General features: G+C 34.9%; 1 pseudogene; it reads right to left on the bottom strand.

The window, feature by feature from the left end:
- Nucleotides 1-209: 209 nt before the first annotated feature.
- Nucleotides 210-24,574, bottom strand: LOC120137416 (annotated as a pseudogene).

The following is a 24,574-nucleotide window of genomic DNA, read 5'->3' as shown; positions in this document are numbered from 1 at the left end:
GAATTTGGTACAAGGGCAATCTCCTGATCTTAGGCTGTTAAAACATTTCAAGCTCCTCGCCAACATCTTTCTTTTTGGGGCTACCAGTGGCATATGATATTCAAAATAGAGTGCAAATGCTCCTGAATGCTCCACAAAAAAGAGGAAAAAGAAAAAGAAAGGTCATTGTATCTATAAAAATCAAGTCTTTAATAAAAAGATGGCATATGATACTTGGATTAAAAAAATGGTGGAATTAAATCAGTTATGGAAGTACTTAGGAACTTATAGTAATGCTACCTGATCACCACCATCTGATGTAAGGCTATCCAAGCTTCTTCAATGATGGAGAAGTTGGTAGCCTTGTTGTTTCCCGATCTAGGAGAGACACCAAATGCTACACTTTGAATTGATAAGTAATCTGCACAATATAAAGGAAGAAATAAAAGAAATGAAAGAAATGAAAATTGATAAGAAATGAAATGAAAAGAAATGTTATCAAAGGTAGGTTGCGGAAGTGTTGAAGAAGTATCCTTCAAGCGATGATGAATTCGGCCTCCAAATGATGTTGCTAGACGTATGCCTTGTTGATGAATGAAGGATAATTCAATGATGGGAATGGAATGGTGATGATTTAGGCGTGAAGGTGATGGAATATGGTGATGGTTTAAGTAGTATCTTAAGTAAGCCAAAGAGGAAGCAAAACTATAAGAAGTTTAACCCCGTTCTTTATAAACTTAAATAAAGGATGGTATGAAAGGACTTGAACCCACTAGTTATGGAAACTAGGAACTCGAAGTATCAATGGAAGGGATTGACGGCCACAAACTTTAGAAGCTTGCTTAATCGATATAGTTCTAAAAAGAACTTGAAGAGAGAATAATCTTTACAAGATTTATATTATCAAAAGGGTTGTGTTACAAATGAAATGCCAAAGTCTATTTATAGGCTAGTAAAGGGTTTGGTCGAATAGCTACATGGTGTTTCGGCAAGGCTAGATGACTTTTCAAGGAGTTACAATGCTTTGAATGGTTACATAGGTGCTGGTTCATGTTGCCACCCCCTTTTGATGAATCATGAGGTGCTTGTTCACATTGTCGTCTACTCTAGGTGTCTCCTCATGCTTGGCCGAATAGTCTCCTTGGTTGTAACATCCTCAACCCGTACCTGACCCGGATACGAGTCCGAGGTGTCACATTGACTTTTGAAACTTTAACTCTTGACGAAAACCAAGGAAATTTAAAAACTTTATTAAAATAACATTGTTACTGTACACGAGTTAACCAAAACAAGACAAAACTGATCAGAGCATTTGTAACTAACACTTTTCTTACATGCCAACACTATACACGACAAAAGACATACTTTATCCGTTACTTCTGATCTGATATTCTAGCAGTGCTGTTGTTCTTGCCACTCCTATTTCTGTTCTTCCCGATTCTTGGTACCTACATGTAAATCACTTACACGCTAAGTCACAGACTTAGTGAGGCAATAAACATATAATGTGACTTTAACTAGTAATCATATATAAACAATTATTACCATCATCTCACACAACTCATATACTTTTACATGTAACAAGTACATACATACATATATGTCATTATCATTCATATCTCTTATCTCCTACTCCTATGATATTTTATATCCTTATCATATATCTTATAGATTTGTTATTATCTCATTATGTCAATCAATTATACTCATTCACATATACCTTAACATGTACTCACGTATACCATACAACATATATATATCATGTCATGTAAAACATATATCCTATCGTAAATCAAATACACACAAGCAACTATATCATCTTTATTCTTATCACTATTATTGATTCCTTTTTCATATAATCTTATAATTACCATTTGTACCATTATATATCACCCATAACATTTTACAAGGAAACAAACATATCATCATATCCAGTTTATTAATATTATCTCTTTATTAGCTAATAGTACACATGCGAGAACTGTAGATACGTGAGTCTATTGAGGTTGTGCACCATTATGCTTTCACCACAGCTCATATAAATATCCCGAAGGACCTATCCAGAGGTCATAAAGATCCTTGGTAACTATCCAGAGGTCATAAAGATCCTCGGTAACTGTCCATAGGTCCCGAAGAACCTAGGTAAACTATCCATATGTTCCTTAGAACATAGGTAAACCCTCGACTCTTGGCATGCCAACTATACCTATAGCTCTCAATATACATAACATGGGCATTTTCACTTATACACTTTCATTGCTCTTATGATTTGTAACATCCGCAATACCGGGTTAGTGACTAAATTGAAAAGTTTCAGAATTTGGTGACTAACGTAGAAGAATGAAATAATTTAATGATTATTGGAAATATATGTTGAAGGTTATTTAGTAATTATTAAAGGAAATTAAGGGTAAAATGGTCATTTGACCAGAAAGATTTTTATCTTCCTTTTAAGGTGATAAAAACGTTGAAAGGGTGAGAAGAAAAGAAAGTTCTGGAGCTGGGTCATCTCCTTCCTCCTCTCTTCCCGTAAGCTCCATGGCAAAGGTAAGTTTAATTTCAGTTGGTTAATTCTTGAGTTTTAAGCTTAGTTTTGATTCTTTGGTTATTAAATAAGCTTAAGGAAAACTTATATGGGATTTAAACAATAAGATAAAGGAATTAAAAAGGAATTTGTAATATGAGTTTTAAGATGAAATTTTGATATGGTATGATTGTTAAAGTTTTATGGATGAATTTGACTTGTCATCAATCTAATTAAGAAGTATGAAGTGTTAGAATTGGAATTAGAACACATTGAAAATTTAGTGTGATTCTTGAATGCCATGTAAATGATGGAATTTTGGGTTTAAAGAAGTGATTATGGAATATAAATGAGTTTAAATATGTGTATGGAAGTTAGGAATATTAAAGGAAGTAAAATATGAAGGTTTAAGCTGAAATGAAGTGAATTTCGAGCTCAAAAATGTGATTTCTGGGCAAGGGGAATCGGTACCCATTCAAGGGGAACCGATACCCCCTCAAGCGAACCAGAATTTACAGAATGTCAAGGGGGAACCGATACCCCCACAGGAGGGAACCGATTCCCCCTAAAGGAAAAATGTGAATATTGGTTTAATAAGTTTGTTTAAGTTGCTAGTATCTAATTACAAGGTGTAGGTATCTAATGATTGCCTCAAAATGTACATTTATGTAGATTCTGCGCGTAAAGCAATTCCGGAACATTTGGCAAGTAAGATCGACCAAGGGAAAGATAAGAGATTGGAATTGACTAGTGAGGCCAAGGTGAGTGCATATTAGTGACATGTAGTATTTAATGGAAATAAGACTTGCGATGAGTCTATTTCCTAGAGTAATATGCATGAAGTCATAGACATGATTATGTGTTGGTTATAACTATATGTGATTATATGTATTACATTGATTGTATGTATGCATCACTAAAGATAATGATATGCTTTGTATATACTATATGATTTATGTAAGACTTTATTATGTAATAATGGAAGAACATGGAATAAGTTATATGATAGAGTCATAAGAAATGAAATGAACATGAGAGAATAAGATAATCAAGTATAAGTCATATGATATGGTATAAGTGATTATACGAGAAATGTTAGGAGACTCTAAGAGAATAGTATGAATTCGAGGGCATAAATAAGGATACATAAGTTATATAGAGAAGATTGATAAATTAAAGGAAACTATGGTTTATGTATTAAAGTGAAGAGATACAAAGTTTTATTAAAGAGTATTGTGGAAGTCATGAGAAATTGAACTAAATAAATAGATGGTTTATGTGAGTGAAAAGGGAAAATGATATAAAATAAGTTATGAAATTATAGGAATATAGAAGATAAGTCGAGAGATGTAGGGAAATAGAAATAGATGTTTATTGAGAGTCATAGGAGAACAAATATATGTAATATGATAATGAAATATAAGACTATGTGGATACATGGTTATGGGATAAAATATGTAATAATAGGAAAATATGATGAAAGTGAGTTTATAAGAAGTGATATGAACTAGGTAAATATGGGTAACAGTATATGCATAATGGAAACATGAGTTGGACAAGTACATAGTGGTATGATTTATTATGAGAATTAGTATAATGGAGCTATATGAAAAGATTATAATGAATATATGAAATTGAATTAAGTAAAGAGATTAAATTAGTACCTAAATAAAAATACTATTAAATGATATATGTTTAGAAATACGACATAATTTATAATCTAAGGGAATACAAAGAAATGGAGCATAAGGTAGATAATATGATATCCGTTATTATATATCTATATGATATATGTCATCAGCTAATATGAAAGGACTCTGAAAATTGATATAAGCTATGAGAAAGTGTTCTAGGTGTTTCTATGTGTTATATGAAGCATATATGATCATATGTGAACAAGATATGATATGTATGTTTATATGAATATCTGAGAAATGATCTAAGCTATATGATATGATATATGTGATTATGTGCACTTTGGGATATATGTTATATGATATGGATCTATGTAACTACGTGAGAAAGTATATAAGCTATGTGACATGTAAATGTGACTCATATGAAAATGTTCTATGAGTAATTGAACTATGTGTTATGTGAAATTATAAGTATAAAAGAAAATGCCCATGTTATGTGTCTTGAGAGCTAGGGGTATAGTTGGCATGCCAAGAGTTGAGGGTCTACGCGGTCCTTCGGGACATATATATATATTCTTTGGAACATGTGTGAAGTCTGGTGAGACACATACTTGATCCTTGGTATATGTATATGATTCTTAAGGAATGATATGTGGTCCTTCGGGACATATATGTATTCTTTGGAACATGTGTGATGTCTGGTGAGACACATACTTGATCCTTGGCATATGTATATGATTCTTAAGGAATGATATGTGGTCCTTCGGGACATATATGTATTCTTTGGAACATGTGTGAAGTCTGGTGAGACACATACTTGATCCCTAGTATATGTATATGATTCTTAAGTAATGATATGTAGTCCTTATGGACATTATTATATGGCACTACGGTGCAATTCTACGCGGCACTCCGGTGTAATTCTACGTGGCACTTCGGTGCAATTATACGAGCTGTGGTGACAACATAGTGCACAACCTCTATAGACTCACATATCTATAGTTCTCACATGTATACATGGGCTTTGAAAAGAGAACATAATTTGATATAATGATATGTGTATTTCTCGTGACATGGTAGAAGTGCATATATGTCTTGGTGATATGAGAACAATGTATGTGATATATGTATATGATTTGTGATATGATGTGTGCATGATATGATATATGTGTGATAGGGGTTATGATATCTGTTACATAATATACATGAATATATGTTGATGTATATGTAAATGAGTTGTATAATTTGATAGCATAAAACAGTCATGCATGATTAGTGGGTATGAATTCCATTAGATGTGTTTTCTTTATGCCTCACTAAGTCATCGACTTAGCGTGTGAGTGTTTCACACGCAGGTTACAGAAAGTGAATATGGAAGCTGTGAGGAGCAATACAGGTCAGCATCTCCCTTACAAGATTTCAGATCAGAAAATAGATGAGTTAAATGATTTTTGTTATTTTGAATATAGTTGGCATGTACTAATTGATTGAGCTAAATATGCTCTGATTGATTTTGGTTATTGTGGTCAAATTATGTAACTAAACTGCTTTTACTCTAAGGAAAGTTTTAAATTTTCTTTGAATTTTGTCAAGAGTCAAAGTTTGAAAAGTCAATGTGACACCTCGGACTCGTATCCGGGTCGGGTACGGGTTGGGGGTGTTACATGATTACATATTACTTTTCTTTTGTCACAAATCACATGTGCATATAGTCACATAGTTTACTTTCATGTAATTCATGTGACTTTTCATGTAAACATATGATTCACTTTCACGTATCACATATACTTTCTATTTCATATAACTCATGTATTGTGATCATGTAAACACGTATCACACAAAATAACATGTCAAACCTATCATTCCACTGATACAATATTCTCATATAATCATGTAGTTCAGTATCATATATCATATGAATCATATAAATCATGTCACATATACTCACGCATACATAGAATTCATAGATCAAATAACATTTGACGAGTTACTTATTAACATAGTAACTCCGTCACTGGCTCATCGCAAGCCAATGTTTATTCTATAACATAAGTACAATGAAATTGCACTCACCTTAGCCTTGCTTGCTTTGATTTGATTCTAATTCTTCAATTGATCCGGAACAAGCTTTCATTCTATATCTACATAATAATAATACATTGATACATATCAATATACTAATTGATATATTCTAAGCTATCACTTCATAGGCTAAACGAAAGCCATTTTCATCTTTTAATGGAAGCATGCATCGATGCACTACACCATGTATCGACGTATCCCTTGACAGGTGCATCGATGCACTATCTATGCATTGGTGCATAAATCCTATTTGATGTTTGCATTCTAAGCAGGTGCATCGATGCACTCCTTATGCATCGATGCATTAATTGCATTCGACGTTTAATTATTTGAGAGTGCATCGATGTACCTGCTTAGAATGCAAACATCAAATAGGCTTCTTGCTGCTAAGGCACGGCTAACCCATATATTCTTCTCGGCTTGAAAACCTCGATTGCAGTTAGACAATAGTATGATTGAGGTGTCATCGAGCTGAATGAAATCGAACTCGACAATTTTCGTTGACAGATAACCCTTCTTGCCTTGAGCTATGCTGTAAATTTGATTTACCTCTGAGTTGAATGTAATAGAACTCGAATGTCTTTGATGATCGATAACCCTTCTTGCCTTGAGATATGCTGTAAATTATGTGTCTTGGAGCTGAGCGTAGTCGAACTCGAAGGTCTTTGTTGACAGATAACCCTTCTTTAAATTGGATATCTTTCGTCATGAAGTTGAAATCCAATCTAGAGATGGATGTTGCTTGTGTGCACGATTCCCTTCGTCGTGAAGTTGAAACCGTGAGTGGCACATTCGTCGTGAAGTTGAGCCTGGTAATTGAATATCCTTCATCGTGAAGTTGAAATCCAAGTAGGTAGTATTGTTCCAAGTCCAATATCCTTCGTCGTGAAGTTGAAATTGGCTCTGAAAATTGTTTGTTGATAGTTAGCCGCCCCTTCATTGTGAAGTTGAGCTTGTGCTGTCTCGAGTCTAATATCTTTCGTTGTGAAGTTGAAATTGACTCTGAATGAAATTTTATTGACAATCAGCCTCCCCTTCGTCGTGAAGTTGAGCTTGTGTTATCTTGGGTCCAATATCCTTCGCTGGGAAGTTGAAATTGGCCCTGAAATTGGGAAGTTATTTGTTGACAGTCAGCCGCCCCTTCGTTGTGAGGTCGAGCTTGTGTTGTCTTGAGTCCAATATCTTTCGCTGTGAAGTTGAAATTAACTATGAAATTGGGAAGTTGTTTGTTGATAGCCAGTCGTCCCTTCGTTGAGAAGTTGAACTTGTGTTGTCTCGAATCCAATATCCTTCGCTGTGAAGTTGAAATTGGTTCTGAAACTGGGAAATTGTTTGTTGACAACCAACCATCCATTCGTTGTGAAGTTGAAATTGTGTTGTCTCGAGTGGCACGATATCTTCCGTCGTGGAATTGAAATTGTGGATGTGCGGGTACGATATCCTCCGTCATGGAGTTGAAATCGCAGATGGCCCCTTCGTCGTGAAGTTGAGCCTTGACTTGAATATCATTCGTCATGAAGTTGAAATCCAAGTATTATATGTTACGGGTGGACACGATTCCCTTCGCCATGAAGTTAAAACCGTGGATGACCCATTTATTGTGAAGTTTGGCTTCGAGTTAGATATCCTTCATCGTGAAGTTGAAATCTACTCTTGAGCAAATTGTGTCGCTTTGAGTTCAATATCCTTCGCCGCGAAGTTGAAATTGGCTAAAACCTGAAAAATTTATGCATATATATGATGCTATGGATGCAATGCTCTTATGTGTGCCTAAAATGCATATGCAACATATGTTCTCTTGGGGCTCTGGAGAGAAATCTCGATCTCCGGTTGCCTGTCTAGAATCTTGATTCTTGAATCTTCAAGTTCTGATCCCTGATCTTGAATTCTTCAAATGTTCAAATCTGATGTACAAATTCTATTTTTGATTTGAGAAATGCTTCTCGACCATCTCAAGTATGTGTCTGAGCTGAGTGTAACGGTTCAGATGATGCTTCAAGAGAAGTTGTCTCGAAAGATATAGAATTCCTTTCAAGGGAAACGATCTCAAAGATATCTGTTGTTTCATGAAAACGGTCTCAAGGGAAACAAAATTTTGTTTTAAGGGAAATAAATTTGAAGATTTTGTGTTTCAAGAGAAACTGTCTCAAGGGAGACAAAATTTATTTTAGGGGAAATAAATTCAAAGATTTTGTTTCAAGGGAAACTGTCTCAAGAGAGACGAAAATTGTTTCAAGAGAAACTGTCTCAAGAGAGATAAAACTTAGTTCCAAAAGAAACTGTCTCAAGGGAGACAAATTTGTTTCAAATAAAACATATTCAAATAATTTGTTTCAAGGGAAACTGTCTCAAGAGAGACAAAATTTATTTCAAGGGAAATGTTTTCAATGTTTATGTTTCAAGAGAAACTGTCTCAAGGGATACAAAATTTCATTTCAAGGGAAACTATCTCAAGAGAGACAAAATTCGTTTCAAGGGAAATGTTTTCAATATTTATGTTTCAAGAGAAACTGTCTCAAGGGAGACAATATTTTGTTTTAAGGGAAACTATCTCAAGCGAGATAAAATCTTCTTTTTAAAAACAGTCTTGAGTGAAATGAAATGCCTTCTTTTGAGTGAAACAATCTCAAGTGAGACAAAGTCTGTTTTAAGAAAAGCAATCTCAAGTGAGATAATCATCTGCATTAAATGAGACTGTCTCAAGCGAGACAAAATTTATATTGGAAATGTTGAATCTGAAGATGAATGTCGATCTTTCAATCTGTCAAGTTAGTTGAAGTGTGACTTATTGCTGCTGAGTTAAGCAACCACCATCGATTTTTACAAACTCTTTTGAATCAAGTATCTTTCGCCTTGAAGTTGAAACTTGACTCTAAAGCTGCAAAACTTATGTATGTGAAAAAAAATGATAAATATGATGCTCTAAAATGTATACATAATGAATGAGTTCTTGTTTTATTCCTTGGACAGAATCTCATTTTTTGCTTGCTGGTTCCTACATGTGGAAGAAAAGCCTTCGGAAGATCTGATCGTTCGCATCAGGATTTTGAATCCCCGGAGATGCCCCAATATTCAATGTTGAATCTCCAAAAATACCCCAACATTAAAAGTGCCCCTATTGTTCCTCATTTCTTGCTTCAACATTAATTATAAGTATGAGATTACTGTCTGAGAGCCACTTGTCATTTACCAAGATCCACTCTAGAGAGATTGTCTTGTTTGAAAAAATGTTTCTATTTTATTTTCAAAGTTCTGAAAATATCAATTAAAAGAGTTTCGAAAAATGTTTAATCAGAAGTTTTGAAAATATTGCCCCTTTCACGGTTTTACAATTGAGACGAATCATAAAACTAGAGTTCATTGTATATCAAAGAATTAATTACAATGTTAATCCTTCAATAAATTATAGCTATTTGACACGTGTTAAGATCAAAGTTATTTTTGGGAAATGGTTAAAAAAGTCTCAGGTTATTGTGTTTGATCAAAGGTTTGGCATTTTTTTGTTATTTAATGCTCAAAGGTTTGATGGGGTACCTTGTATGCTCCTCTATTGGAAGTGTTCTCCGCTCCCAACTTTCATGGTCATGCTCGGATTGTGTGATGCCTTATCAAGGAATTTGTGTAATCGCCTCAACTGCCCAATTTTCGTATTCGAGCTGCCTTTTCAGGTTTTTAACTCGAATCCTCATTTGGTTTCAAGACGTCATCCGTAATTTACATCTTGAACCCCCTTTGTTATTTTTTCTCTATCATGCATTAATTACACTGTTTTTTGCAAATAAAGATTAATCCTGATGAGCGGGATGAAATCTGAAGATAATCTCTTCTGTTCAGAACTTCATGTATGATTAGAAGGGACTTTTAAGGAACGTAACGTAGGTCATGGTTTATGGTTATGAAAGAAAGGGATAAAAGACCCAAACAAGTGTTTAAGGGTGATTGAACCAAGGATCAAATCATTCTGATGTCTTCAATCATATATTGCTCAATTTGAATCTTCTCGTATGTGTCTCTCTCTTGATGCTCTATGATCTTCGAGTGAGTGATTCAGTGATTCAGAAATGATTGTGCTTGATCAATCTCATTTGATGATCTATGATCTTCGAGTGAAGTGGTTCAGTGATTTGATCAATCTCATAGTTTGAATCTTGATACGTCATTTGAATCGAGAGAATCTTTGCATATGCATATTGTTTTCTTTTTTCTTCAATTTTCCTTTGTTTTTTCTCTTTTTATTTTCTCTTTGCTTTTTTTCTCTTTTTGTTCTGATTGAATCTTCGCACTTGGCATTTGGTTCACCTTTCAGTATCTCATCTAAATCAATGTCTTCACTCATGCGAGCAGATTTTCTCCACCTTGCCCCCAGTGTGGAGGGTGATCCTTGGTTAGGGTTGAATCAGAAGAAAAATACTATAGGCTCAAAAGAGGACAAAAGGGATATATATTTTCTCCTGTTGTGAAGGGATGAATAAAGAAAGTCGTTCATCATTTCATACATGGAAGTCCTCGCAGAAGTTGTATCCCCAGGGGGATAGATTTTCAGGATTAATTTTATTCGCATGAAAACAGTGTAATTAATGCATGATAGAATTATTTCGAATGAATTTTTCTTTTTGCTTCTTGCTCCCAACATGTCTTAATGTTCAAGCTCCTTGCAAGATGCCCCGAGTTGTGTCTTAGAAGAATGCTCATGTTCAAATGAACAACTCAATGCCTTGGGTTTTGATGGCATAAAAATGTCAATTTTGAGTCTAAAAAGACAATGGTGTGACTTTATCGACTCAAAGAAAGGTACGGTATGAAAAAGTTTCAAAGGGGTGGTAACGTCAAAACTTGGTCTTTTTGGTAATGACCATGAGTTATTTTGGGTAAAGAATCAATGTATTTTATTTTGGGGTTTGAGATAGGATAAGAAAGGTCTAACCTTGTCATGTGTCAAAAATCCATAATTCTTGAAGAATTAAAAGAATCCTTAATTCATTTTATATTCGAAGAACTAAAGATTAAAATTTGTTCAATTGCTCCACCTTAGAAAGTAGCATAAATTCAATCGTTTAAAATATTAATCAAAAGATCAAAGACATGTTCAAACAAAACAATCCTCTAGGTGCAAATGGTATATGCAATTCCCTTTTCTTCGGCTGTCCATGCCCATGAATCCATCAGGTTTTGGATCTTGCGCTTCAGCGCCTTATAGTTCTCAGAGGAATATTTGGAGCATCCTATGTGGCAATTGCAAATAGCTTCAACATCGTAGCCCTCAGGATATGTGGACTCTTTTCTCAGATCATCCTGGCAAGCTTAGTCATATAACCAACTGATCGGGCTCCCACTATACTGATTTCAATTTTTTGTTTTGATGTTACAATCTTGTTTCCATGTGGTGTCATGTGGTTAAAACCACTTCATCGAATTCTCCATGAAGAAATTTCATGTTTATGAAAATGCTTAAAAATGAAATGTAGATGCAAAATGTAAAAATGCATGAAATGTTCGAGGCATTGATCCAAAAACATGTATGTTATTGTAAATAACCTTTATTGGGAAAAAAGTGTTTTATCTTTTAAGAGACAATAAACATATTTAAAGGTCATCTGGACTAAATCCTCTAGACCCGAAACAGGTTGACTAGTCATTTGCCTTCGTCTTTCACTGGTTAAATAACCTGTTGAACCACTTCGGCCTCTCTGGATGAACCGTGAAAATGTTGAGTTGTTTTTTGTACTGGTTCCCAAAAATTGTCGAATGACTGCATCTCTGGCTTTCATCCTTTGCTGAATCGGAAATTCCATTGAAATCCTCCATCAAAGGGATTATCTGAAGTTCATTTGCTTGTTTCTTGAATTTGTCGACAGTGACTTGCCATCTTGTTCTTGTTGTCTTTGAATGAACTCTCAAGGTCAGTAACCTTTTTCTTGTCTTGCCCCTGCCACCTTTGTCAACCCATTTTTGAAAAGTTTACTTTTGATGTACTTGATTGTGGGCACCATATCTTCTTGATCGAATGTGATACATAGTTGTCTTGCAAATTGTCCTCTTTTTCTTTCTGAGTCTTTTCTGACCATAGTCGGACCCCTGTATTTTTCATCTCTTGTATTACAACCCCTTTGTCCATTAATGCAAATGATTTATATTTTAACAAACATGTTTTTGGTGGATCAATACCTCTTTTAAATGATGCAAATGATGAAAACAAAATAAAAGAGAACAAAAATGAAAAAGGTTAGTGAGGTGAAAAAAACAATCATGAAAATAAAAGTCTTACCCCACATGATATCTACCCCATATGCTTATTATTCCTACCCGGACATGATCTCTATCCCACAAGTTGATTTTGAATAAGTCCTAACCGCATAAATTTCTAGTTCACATGCTTTGAACAAAAAGTAAAGCAGGAAATAATTCCGACATCCTAGGGTTTGAAATGAGGTTTTGGGGTGGGCTCTAACTCCTTCAAAGTCTCCCAGTTTAGGTTCTAAAAAACGGTACCCAAGTTCTCTTTGATGGTGCCCCCTTGGGCTTGCCAGACCCTCAGTCCTAAGCCTATTACAAGCTTATGTGGACTAAGTTAAACTCGAGAGGAAACATTTCCTTATGCCCGCACGGTGAATAAATTCACACGAGGGCATCGCTTTTACCCTCACTTAAATAGGGTTCAGAGCTCGGGTATAGAGCCTTAGACGAAAAATCTTTAAGGGATGAAATCATTAAAAAATGGTTAGTACAACTATTTACTTGAAAACAAATAATCAAAGATAAATAATTGGAGTCGAATAAATAAATTAAAATTTAAACTTATAATTTTCTCTAAAAAAAGAAAACCGAAAATTAATTTCGGCCTGACTCACTTACCGTCCCCAGCGGAGTTGCCAAGCTGTCGTAACCGTCTTTCGGTTGGGCCCCGGAATTGGGCTTCGACTTGAAAAATGTGGATTGGAGTAGCCATCGACCATTTTAAAACGAATTTAGGTGGGTCGGACACCATCTTACCTGATCTGCGTTTTTACCATAAATGTGTCGGGTTCGGGAGTCGGTTACGGTCAAAGAAGGATTAGCACCCTTGAACCGCCATTTCGGTACCAATTAATTTGCCGGTTGTCTTAGTTGCGAAATTCGAAATTAAAATTAAAATTTAACAGGCCCGATTCAAATTACTTACAATTGATTGATTTGAATACCCTTAAACGATAAAAACGTTAGATTCGTAGCGGAGTATAAAATCGAATTAGGATAGCAAGTGTGCAAACGTGAGAATAATAAATAAAACAAGAAAAAATAGAAAATAACAAAATACGTAAAAAATAATAATAAAATAATAAAAATAAACAAAATGAATAAAATGTTAAAAAATAAAGACACAGATAAAGGGAAAAAATTAATGGAGTAAAAAAATAAAAAAAAGTAAAAGGAATTAAAAAGGAATAAAAATTATGTGTACATATAAAGTAGTATTTACTAAAACAAATAAAAATAATAAATATATAATACTAATTAAAACAAATAAAAAATAAAGATATACATGATATTAAGAAAAAAATAATAGAAAAAAATAAAATAAAGTAAAAATATATATATATAAATAAATAAAAACAAAAATAGAATATTAAAAAAATATATATATAAAAACGTATAAAATATAATATTAAGAAAAAATATATATACATAGTAAATGGAGAAAAATTAATACATCTATACATATATATATATATATAATGATATAAGATATATATAATAAAAATAATATAATATAAATAAAAAAAAGAGGAATATAGTAAATAAATAAAAAAATATAATTAAAAAAATATATATAGGGGACGAAATTAATATAAAAGTAAAATTAAAGGGTAAATTTCAAGGTAAATTAAATATTAAGATTGACTTAGGGGGAATATTAAATACTTTAAAAAAATGAACATGCCTCGGGAGTATATCTAGGTTCGAAACTTCGAAACCTCACCCCTTTTTGGTCATCGGCGCAACCCACGCTTTGGGTTATTCAAACCAAATCTCAAGAAAAATAACATGCACATGCGAGAAATGAAAGAATCAATGTAAAAAAAATGCTACATTTTATTTCCTTTTCGAATCGTTTACAATAGCTTTGCCTTTGTATTTTCCGTGCTTTCCTCTATATTTGTATGTAAATCCGTGTGTTACAAATGGGGAGGATTACATGTATTTATAGTGAAAAAAACTAACTATTTTTAGAATCCTATTAACAATAGAATCCTAATGCAACTAGACTCCTTGCTCGGTTGTTGCACGTTTGTTGGTGTGATTGTTGCTTTAAAAGATATGGTGGTGGAAGAGTCCTCTTAGGAGATGAACTCTTGCTAGTTCTATCTTTTAATAAAATGGGTGTCTACACTTTCCTTAAACTTAGTTATCATCTAATGATCAAAACCCATACTTAAAATCAACAAATAATCAACTAATCAAAAAACTTACCTTTGCTATGGAAACACGGGAGGAAAGGAAGAAGAAGAAGAAGAAGAAAGAAGAAAGCTCTGGAGAAATCTCTCCTTTCACACGTGTATAAATCCTTACCATATTCCATTTTTAATTCATTTCTTGGTCAAATGACCCTTTTGCCCTTTAATACCTTTTATAATTACAAGCATCTTTAAGGTAATATTTCCAAATAAATCATTAAAATTTTCAACTATTCCATTTTAATCACCAAATCCTAAAATATTACAATTTGGTCACTAACTCGGTATTGAGGATGTTACATTGGTGTTCTTTGTACCTCTTCATGATTTAAGCATCTTTTGGTTAAAATAACATCACCAATGCACGTCTCCCTTCAATGGTGACCTTCCATGGCATCAACTTTCATGAAAGGACATGATGCTTGGATGGCACCTCTTTATGGAAAGGTATATTGTAAGGTGAGTGAGATGATGATGAGCTGGTCGTTGATGCTTCTTAACAATGTTGGTTCATTTGGTAGCTCATAGTGAAAAGGCACGACCTGAAAATGCACCTATTCGTGAAAAGACACGATTTGAGAAAAAATGACTTTTCACAGAATTGATGTCCCTTGGCCATAGATGATGTCTATTCAAGTCCCAAGCTGAATTGAAGTCTTTTTGTAGCTCAAATATTTAACTCAATCCAGCTATGGCCTCACTTGGCAACGGTTGGCAACGGACAACTTTTCACCATTTGTTCTTCATGATCTCCCGAGTAATCCTATATAAGTTTTCCTAGCTCCTTGTCCTTAGTTAAGCTCAAATGTAGCTCCCAAGTTGCTGTATACATTGATTCCTACAAAAGAAATAAAAAGCTTATATTAAAATATAACTTAAGTACTTATATAATGTAAAGATGTGATGCATATAACATATATATTAAGTATGCTTCATTTAATGATGAATATAAGTTTATTATATGTTATAAGATAAGCTATATATATTACGAAATATAAATCATATAATATAATGTTTAAAGCATAGATTAATATATATGTAATATGATGTAGCTTTGTGAATCGTAGACTAAGGAAAAGACAAATAAAAGGGATTGAGAAGACTCCCTCACGCCACCATGGTGAGGACGTTAAGAAGAGAAGAAATAGGTTGGTCTGTATCACATCATCCCTCCATTCTTTGAAGCGATTTGTCCCCAAATCGAAAGGGTCTAGTAGTACATCCTTGTTCTTCATTCCTTGCCTTCCAAACTCACAAACTTCTTCCCAAGAGTTGATGTCTTCTTTTACGTCCCTTTGGAGGGGTTCTTTCAGAAAATTCTTTAGTTATGGGTCTTTCATTGGATATATATGATTGCATGCCAATAGGTACCATTTCTAAAGAACCTTTCTCAAAAGACACATCCTTTGGAAATTTCTCATACTTAACCTGAAAAGATGGGAATGGTTCACTTACTTGGTTTCCTTTGATGAAAATACTCTCCTTGTTCACGTCTCTTAAAACATCAATAATTGTATTGTTTTGAATCAACACATCTCTTGGTATAACAATTTCATCATTTGGTAAGGTCACGTCCTTTGGTGTATCCTGTAAAACAAGAAATGAAAATTCGTCTCCAATCTTTCTTATTGTCAGAAGGCCTTCTCGAATCAAGCCTTTGTTTGAATAGACACTTGCAATATGTCTTTTAGTGATGGATCTTGTTTCTCCTTCACCCGACATAACATGTTCTTTAAAAAAATGTAACTCTTCATCTCTACTCCTTGAATCATCATGATGGTTTGTGAAGAGTCGTAACTTTTGAAATCTCTTCAAATGCTTGAGTTCAATGCATAAATGAATCTCACAACGAAAAAGGATCTTGACATCAACATTTGGTAGGATAATACCATATATATGAATTGAATTCCTGCAAATTAAATCAAAGTTAGAATATGAGAAATTATAAACAAAATGAATGGAAATATCAAACCAAGGTGGATGTTTAATGAGAGTTGGTTGCTTGATGATGGTAAACTCCATTGGTTGTGGAATTCTCTTCAATAGTTGTAATGAGCTTGGAGCTGCAATGATCATAACTTTTAGCACTTCAAGTGACACATCTTTTTGAACATCAAGTGGCATATCTATTGGAACGTCAAAGGACATGTCTCGTGGATCACCAAAGGTCACACCTATTGGTTTTTCAAAAGATATGTTTCTTGAATCATCAACTCGAAGTGATATGTCTCTTGGATTATCCTGCAAAACAATAGAAAAATAGATGAAATAGTAAGGTTAGTTAAAATATGTTCTTCATTCTCCTCTTTATCTCCAAATTCATCATTTTCAACTCTCTCATTTTCAAGTCCAACGTCTTCTGCATCCACTCTTTTTTGTTCAACTTCAAAAAGCTCTTCTTTATTTGAATTTTCCTTCAACGCTCAAGCTTTTCTTCATTTGAATTTTCCTCCAAACGTTCTCCTTCAGTTGCATTGTCTTTAATTTGCTTTTTCATTTCTTCAAATCTCATTTTCAAATTCGTTTGATCTTCATTCACTCGGCTAGGAGATAATGGAGTCAAGATGATTTTCTTACCATTATGGGTGATAGAATATATGTTTGTAAACCCATCATGGATTGCTCATCTGTTGAATTGCCAAGGTCGACCGAAAAGAAGATGGCCTGAATTTATGAAAGCAACATCACACAAGACTTCATCTTTATATCTCCCAACTGAAAAGGGCACAAGTACTTGCTCTATGACTTCTAACTCTTCATCTTCATTTAATCCTTGCAAAACATATGGGCTGGGATGTTTGAACGTTGTAAGTCCCAACTTCTTGACCATGTATGTGCTTACAATGTTTGTACAACTTCCTCCATCAATAGTTATAAGACAAACTTTACCATTTACATGGCAACGAGTGTGAAATGTGTTTGTTCTTTGTTGTTCATCCTCTAATGTTTGGAAAGATGGAAGTTCACAAAAAAATTAAAACCTTACCAGCACGCTCAAAAAGCCTCACTTGGTCTCTCCAAAGAAAATTAGGACTTCACTCCACTCACACTCGTGTTTGCACTCGGGGATATGTTCTTGGCTTTTTCTGATCCCCCTACTGATCTCACCGTCTCGTTTGCCTTTTACCGCTCAATTCTCTCTTGTGGGTCCTTTAGAGAACTAACTCAAGATTAAGCAAGTTTCTTTGTTTGTTGCGTCGGCTATAAAAATGGTTAGGGTATAGAATATGGTAAAGGTAGGATAAAATGGTTAAAAGAGATAAGGTAATAAAAAAGAAAAGATGAAAGAAAATGAAACGAAATAATGAGAAAATGAAGATAACTTATAACTCAAGTTGCAACACTTACTATATTCCTTCACAAGAAACAACAAGGATACCTCCTTCAAGTTTGATGTTGGGCAGATTGTAATGTGCTTCTCTTTGAGTGTATTTTGCAACTTTGCTTCACTTTTCTTTTGCTTCTTTTATTTCTTTTTGCACTCCAAATTTGATGTAGGAGTCTTTTCTTTTTCTTTTTCTTTTGTTGCAACACTTGATTGGCAATCCGACTTAACTCTGATACCACTTGATGTAAGGCTATCCAAGCTTCTTCAATGATGGATAAGTTGGTAGCCTTGTTGTTTCCCGATCTAGGAGAGACACTAAATGTTACACTTTGAATTGATAAGTAATCTGCACAATATAAAGGAAGAAATGATTAATTGGAAATAAGAAATGAAAGAAATGGAAATTGATAAGAAATGAAATGGAAAGAAATGTTATCAAAGGTAGGTTGCGGAAGTGTTGAAGAAGTATCCTTCAAGTGATGATGAATTCAACCTCCAAATGATGTTTCTGGACGTATACCTTGTTGATGAATGAAGGATAATTCAATGATGGAATGGAATAGTGATGATTTAGACGTGAAGGTGATGGAATATGGTGATGGTTTAAGTAGTATCTTAAATAAGCCAAAGAGGAAGCAAAACTATAAGAAGTTTAACCCTGTTCTTTATAAACTTAAATAAGGGATGGTATGAAAGGACTTGAACCCACTAGTTATGGAAATTAGGAACTCAAAGTATCAATGGAAGGGATTGACGCCAAAAACTTTAAAGCTTGCTTAATCGATATAGTTCTAAAAAGAAGATGAAGAGAGAATAATCTCACAAGATTTATATTATCAAAAGGGTTGTGTTACAAATGAAATGCCAAAGCCTATTTATAGGCTAGCAAAGGGTTTGGCCGAATAGCTACATAGTGTTTCAGCAAGGCTAGATGACTTTTCAAGGAGTTACAATGCTTTGAATGATTACATAGGTGATGGTTCATGTTGCCGCCCACTTTTGATGAATCATGAGGTGCTTGTTCACATTGTCGTCCACTCTAGATGTCTCTTCATGCTTGGCCGAATAGTATCCTTGGTGCTCCTCGTGCCTCTTCATGATTTAAGCATCTTTTGGTTGAAATAACATAACCAATGCACGCCTCCCTTCAATGGTGACCTTCCATGGCAGCAACTTTCATGAAAGGACATGATGCTTGGATGGCACCTCTTCATGGAAATGTATGTTGTAAGGTGAGTGAGTTGATGATGAGCTGGCCGTTGATGTTTCTTAACATGTTGGTTCATTTGGTAGCTCATAGTGAAAAGGCACGACCCGAAAAGGCACCTATTCGTGAAAAGGCACAATTTGAAAAAAAAGTGACTTTTCATAGAAATGATGTCCCTTGGCCATAGATGATGTCTATTCAAGTCCCAAGCTGAATTGAAGTCTTTTTGTAGCTCAAATCTTTAGCTCAATCCAGCTATGAGCTCACTTGGCAACGGTTGGCAATATACAACTTTTCACCATTTGTTCTTCATGATCTCCCGAGTAATCCTATGTAAGTTTTCCTAGCTCCTTGTCCTTAGTTAAGCTCAAATGTAGCTCCCAAGTTGCTGTATACATTGATTCCTACAAAAGAAATAAAAAACTTATATTAAAATATAATTTAAGTACTTATATAATGTAAAGATGTGATGCATATAACATATATATTAAGTATGCTTCATTTAATGATGAATATAAGTTTATTATATGTTATCAGATAGCCTATATATATTACGAAATATAAATCATATAATATAATGTTTAAAGCATAGATTAATATATATGTAATATGATGTAGCTTTGTGAATCGTAGACTAAGGAAAAGACAAATAAAAGGGATTGAGAATACTCCCTCACGCCACCATGGTGAGGACGTTAAGAAGAGAAGAAGTAGGCTGGTTCGTATCACATCACCATCAGGCCCCCCAGAGTGAATGAGAATGGGGCGGCAGCGCTTATCTTCATTCATCAAGCTTGAATTCTGGAAGTGGGCAACAAGAGCTGCTTTTCCCTGGATTCTAGCATATGCCAAAGAAGCAACTTTCTCACTATTAAACTTCTCCCACTTCTTTCCATTATTAAATGCCTGCATAAGGTAGTTATCATAAATCAATCCAAAGAAAACATTCCAAGGCATCACGAACAAGCTTGCCCGACTTAATAGCATGCACAAGTTTTCTTAAAAAGGGTTAAATCCAACCATCCTGAATGCACCTAAGTATCTAAGGCATAAAAGTTGAAAATATATTAAGTGAAAAAAATGTAACCTCATAAAACGGTATAATGTGAGAAGGAGACAGCATATTGATAAAGGCATAGCCCACATTGCACTTATTCTGCATCATAAAAGAGAATATCCATCAGTTGCAACTGAACTTAAAAAATAAATGGTCCAAACTGCAAATTAGAATCCCACAGAAATTACCTTAAAATCTATGGGCAAATAGAGAAAATCATAAGTACCCTGGTGGCTTTCATCAATGGCAGCTAGCAACATCTCTGAGGTTTTATCCGAGGATCATAATGAAATAGAAATTGTCAGGTAAAGGCATCAAAACTTCAAACATATCGACACATATTCAATATTCATAAACCAGAAGATTATAGAGGATGGACTGACTTATTATGAATATTTTTTATCATCAGAGTTGTTCGAGTATCTTCTCGACTAATAATTTTATCCAAGTCCAGCTGAAACTGCATTTTGTTATCCAACTGGTTCCGGCTATTTTCAACCCGTCTTCTCCGGCCAAACTCGGCCATCCCCTCCATACTGTTGGGCAGCAGTCCTGGGTAAAGGCCATTGCCTAAGAATACAGGACTCAACCTAGGTGAAGACATCATTCTCATACTTGACGAACCATTCTCAGATGCATTCCGAGGAATGCCAATACCTGAATTCATTGCAGAATGAGAACCCATATTAACCATAAAACCTCCATCATTTTGGCCTACACCCACGCCTCCAAATGTAGCAGGACTCATGAATGAAGTATCTTATGATTCTGGGAAGAAACCAAAGTGCCTTTCCAGAGGAACACCAGAGGGAGCAGAACCAATGTGATTGTGGTGGAGGTTTTGGCATGAGCCTGAGAAAGATCCTTGCTGACCGGAGTATGGAAAGCCATGGCCATTTCCATTAGATGGAAATGGACGTTCCATAGATGAGGTTGGCCAGACTGAAGAGTTTGTGTGATCTGTAAATGAATTTGTATTTCCCCAAAGAAACTGTGGTCCGGACATTCTTTCCATCCTAAAACCATTTGACGGGCTGAAAGTAGGTATGGTTCCATGGTATTGGCTCAACTTTGACTCTAGCAAAGAGTGGGAAAGTTGAAACCCAGTTCCATGGGTTGAATTTGTACCAGCATGCTCTACAAGACTACCCCTTGCTTGGTCCTTTCCAATTGGTGCAATTTTCATTGAGTTTGACTTGAGGATGCAGGATAGAAGCTAGGCCAGATAGGGACTTACTAAGAGAATGCATTGGACTACGCTCTATGGGACTGTTAAACTGTGCCCAGCTACCTGTCAGGAAAATTGCAACATACTCGGTTTACAAAATATATACTAGACAAGCAAGCCATATGCACACTATGACATAATGTAGCTCAAACAGCCCTACCAGGAGGAGAATTGGTTATTGGGGAACCAACTTGATGTCTGAAACTCCAAGATTCATCTTGTTCAAGCTCTTGATTCAGATGCAACATCAAGCTACAAGTTGAAAAAGATGACCAGTGAAAATTTCCTATTATATATTTCCAAAAAACAGCAAAGCAAGAACTCAAACAAACTTATTCTAACAGATGGTAAACACAGAATGAAGAAACGTTTCAACAAAATTAAAAAGAAAAAATAGAAAAAGTTTAATAAAGTTTGATAAAGGATACATCTAACTACGTTCCCACAAGGATACAACTGCAGTAGTTCTCATCGCTTGTGTACACAATCTACACTAATTTACCATTTCCAGTTAATATCAATGCATATGCATACTTATTAAAAGTGAGAGCTACCGGAAAACTGCAAGCACAGGCAGAAATTGATTAGCTTTCATGCCCTAGTACAAGAGCAAATTGAAAAACATTATCAGGTCACATTCAAAAAAAGGCATAGCCCAATGCTATCATAATGCCAAAACTCATGAGGAAAGAACTTCTTTTTCTGAGGGAAAGATATATCAAGTAAAGACAATTTTATACATTAATACTAATAGAAGAATCAGGTTTTAGATATACGCACTTCCAACGAGGTCCTCCAGGGCAACTAGGCTCAAGCTTAGTACTTTTACCAGCTATATCACTTCTATTGAGTGACTTCAGAGCTTGTTCCGCAGCTCTAACATCATAGAATTCAATGAACTTATGGTGCCGCTTGTACGGCGTTTCCCTTATCTGGTTTTACGTAATGAAAAGACTACTTCAGAAATGCTGAACACACAATCTCATGTTTGAAGCAAGGAAACAATTTGAAAAAAGGGAAAAAAGACGTCATCTCTTTAACCTCACCGTAAACCCCAAATATTTGACAAAGATCTTTATTTGAAACTGAGGGATCCAAATTAAAGACTACTAAGGTTCCTTGATTAACATCTTTCTCTGATGGATTATCCTAGTGTAGTATAGGTTGGGGGGTAAATATAAGGGAAACACGTTAATAGAAACAACACCATGGCAAAACAAATTATTTGGGAATAAGAATGCTCTAAACCTTAGGAATTGAGAAGTGAATGTCAAGTTTTCTCCGTCTTAGTGGCTTGTTCTGTAATGCACGCATAGCTGTTCGAGCAGCACGAATGTCATAATAGGATATCATCACAAAGCCTTGATGTTTGCATGCTGTATACAGAGTTCTAATATCACCATATTGCTGCAAAAAGGGGGAAATGAAGCAGCTGGATCAGAAAAGATAGGAAGTGGCCTGTACTTCTCGAAAAGCATCAGAAAGCTAAGCAATACTGGTTTGCATCGATAACCATAGCCTAACAATTCAAAGTTCCTTTCCAAAATTGAGGGAGAATATAGTTGCAACTTTAAATTGCCCCATGCACTACTTTTAACTTGAATAACAGGAAAGTTTCAAATCAGATTGACTAGGCGAATCCAGCATCTAAAACCTCAATACTGCTTCTAGTAGCAATGTATTAAAATTTCAAACAGTGCATACATGTAAGAGAGAAAATAACGAAAGTATTTCCAAAAGCAGAATGCCTTTAACACAGAAGCCCTCAGAAGGTGACAAGGAATGACATCAGAAAGGATTTTAAGAATTAATTACCTCAAAAAGGGCTCTCAGTTCTGAATCCTCAACATTGCTATTTATATTCCAAACAAATAATGTCCTTGAAGGATGTTCTCCATATGGATGTTCCCCTGCTACATCAAAAAGGGCTCTCAGTTCTGAATCTTCAACATTGCTATTTATATTCCGAACAAATAATGTCCTTGAAGGATGTTCCCCAGCTATAGTTCCAACACCATTTGGAAGGCCATGATGGGGCATGCCGTTTCCAACAACAGCATCAGAAAAACTCACTTTTGACATACCAATGGTCAGGCTCTCTTGTGGATCAGTTTCCAATTCCATACCTCCACCACTACCAAAAAGATCATATTCCTCTAAATCGTCCACCGAATTAGGCAACCCACTTAAGTCAAAATCATCCATTATGCCTGCTAAAAGCTCATTCTCATCATCAAGCAAGTTTCCATGTTCATGAGCTTCAATGTTCCCAAGTGGATCACTGCCCTCCCCATCATGATGTAGGTTATTTAGATCAGAGCGACATCATCAACGGATTGATAACTATTATCTGTATCATTTAAGTTCACTGCATGCAGTAAAACTCAGGTCAGTCTTTCCTTAATACAGTTGTTAGACTTTAAACAACTGCTGATACTTACACTTTTCATGTGGAAGAACAGGTAACGAGCTAGAAAAAAGGGTAGCATCACTTGAGGCATGGTAGACATCAGAACCAGGTAAAATCCCCCAAGCCCTTTCCACTTTCTTAGATTCCTTTGCCGTTGGAATCTTAGTAGGACATCATTGACGAGGCCAATTAAAAGAGAAAAACAGACATGGCATATTGGCAGCATAAAGTGAACAAATTTCAAAATTACCTGAAGCCGAATGTTCAACAGACTGCATCATTGCATCACCTTCTCTGCGAATAACAAGGGAACAAAAGATACATCAACCTTACAAGACATTGAGCATTGCATGCTTCACAACTAATATTACTACCAAGAACAGCAGAAACATAATCTCAAAATTGTTCTGAAGGGAGCGAGGAATAGTTTAATATAAACTCAAAATCAACAGCCTGCATGATAAAATCTTAAAGACGTCAAACCATGACACGTGGTATAATAATATCACAAAATATCCAGATCCTTTAAGCCTAAAAAGGTTGAATACTTCCAATTGGAATTCAAGTATAAATAAAATTCAAAGGTCTCACCTTTTATTTTATCTATTTAAACGAACCAATAACCTAAATTCTAATTACAAAGTGAGACCAATTCCAAAATCCAGAGTCCAAGAAAAAAAAAAGAAGAAA

Source organism: Hibiscus syriacus, unplaced genomic scaffold, assembly GCF_006381635.1.
Source record: "Hibiscus syriacus cultivar Baekdansim isolate YM2019G1 unplaced genomic scaffold, ASM638163v2 tig00110670_pilon, whole genome shotgun sequence".
Taxonomy (NCBI): domain Eukaryota; kingdom Viridiplantae; phylum Streptophyta; class Magnoliopsida; order Malvales; family Malvaceae; genus Hibiscus; species Hibiscus syriacus.
The sequence above is the reverse complement of the archived record's forward strand: the minus strand, read 5'-3'. Positions and strand labels throughout refer to the sequence as shown.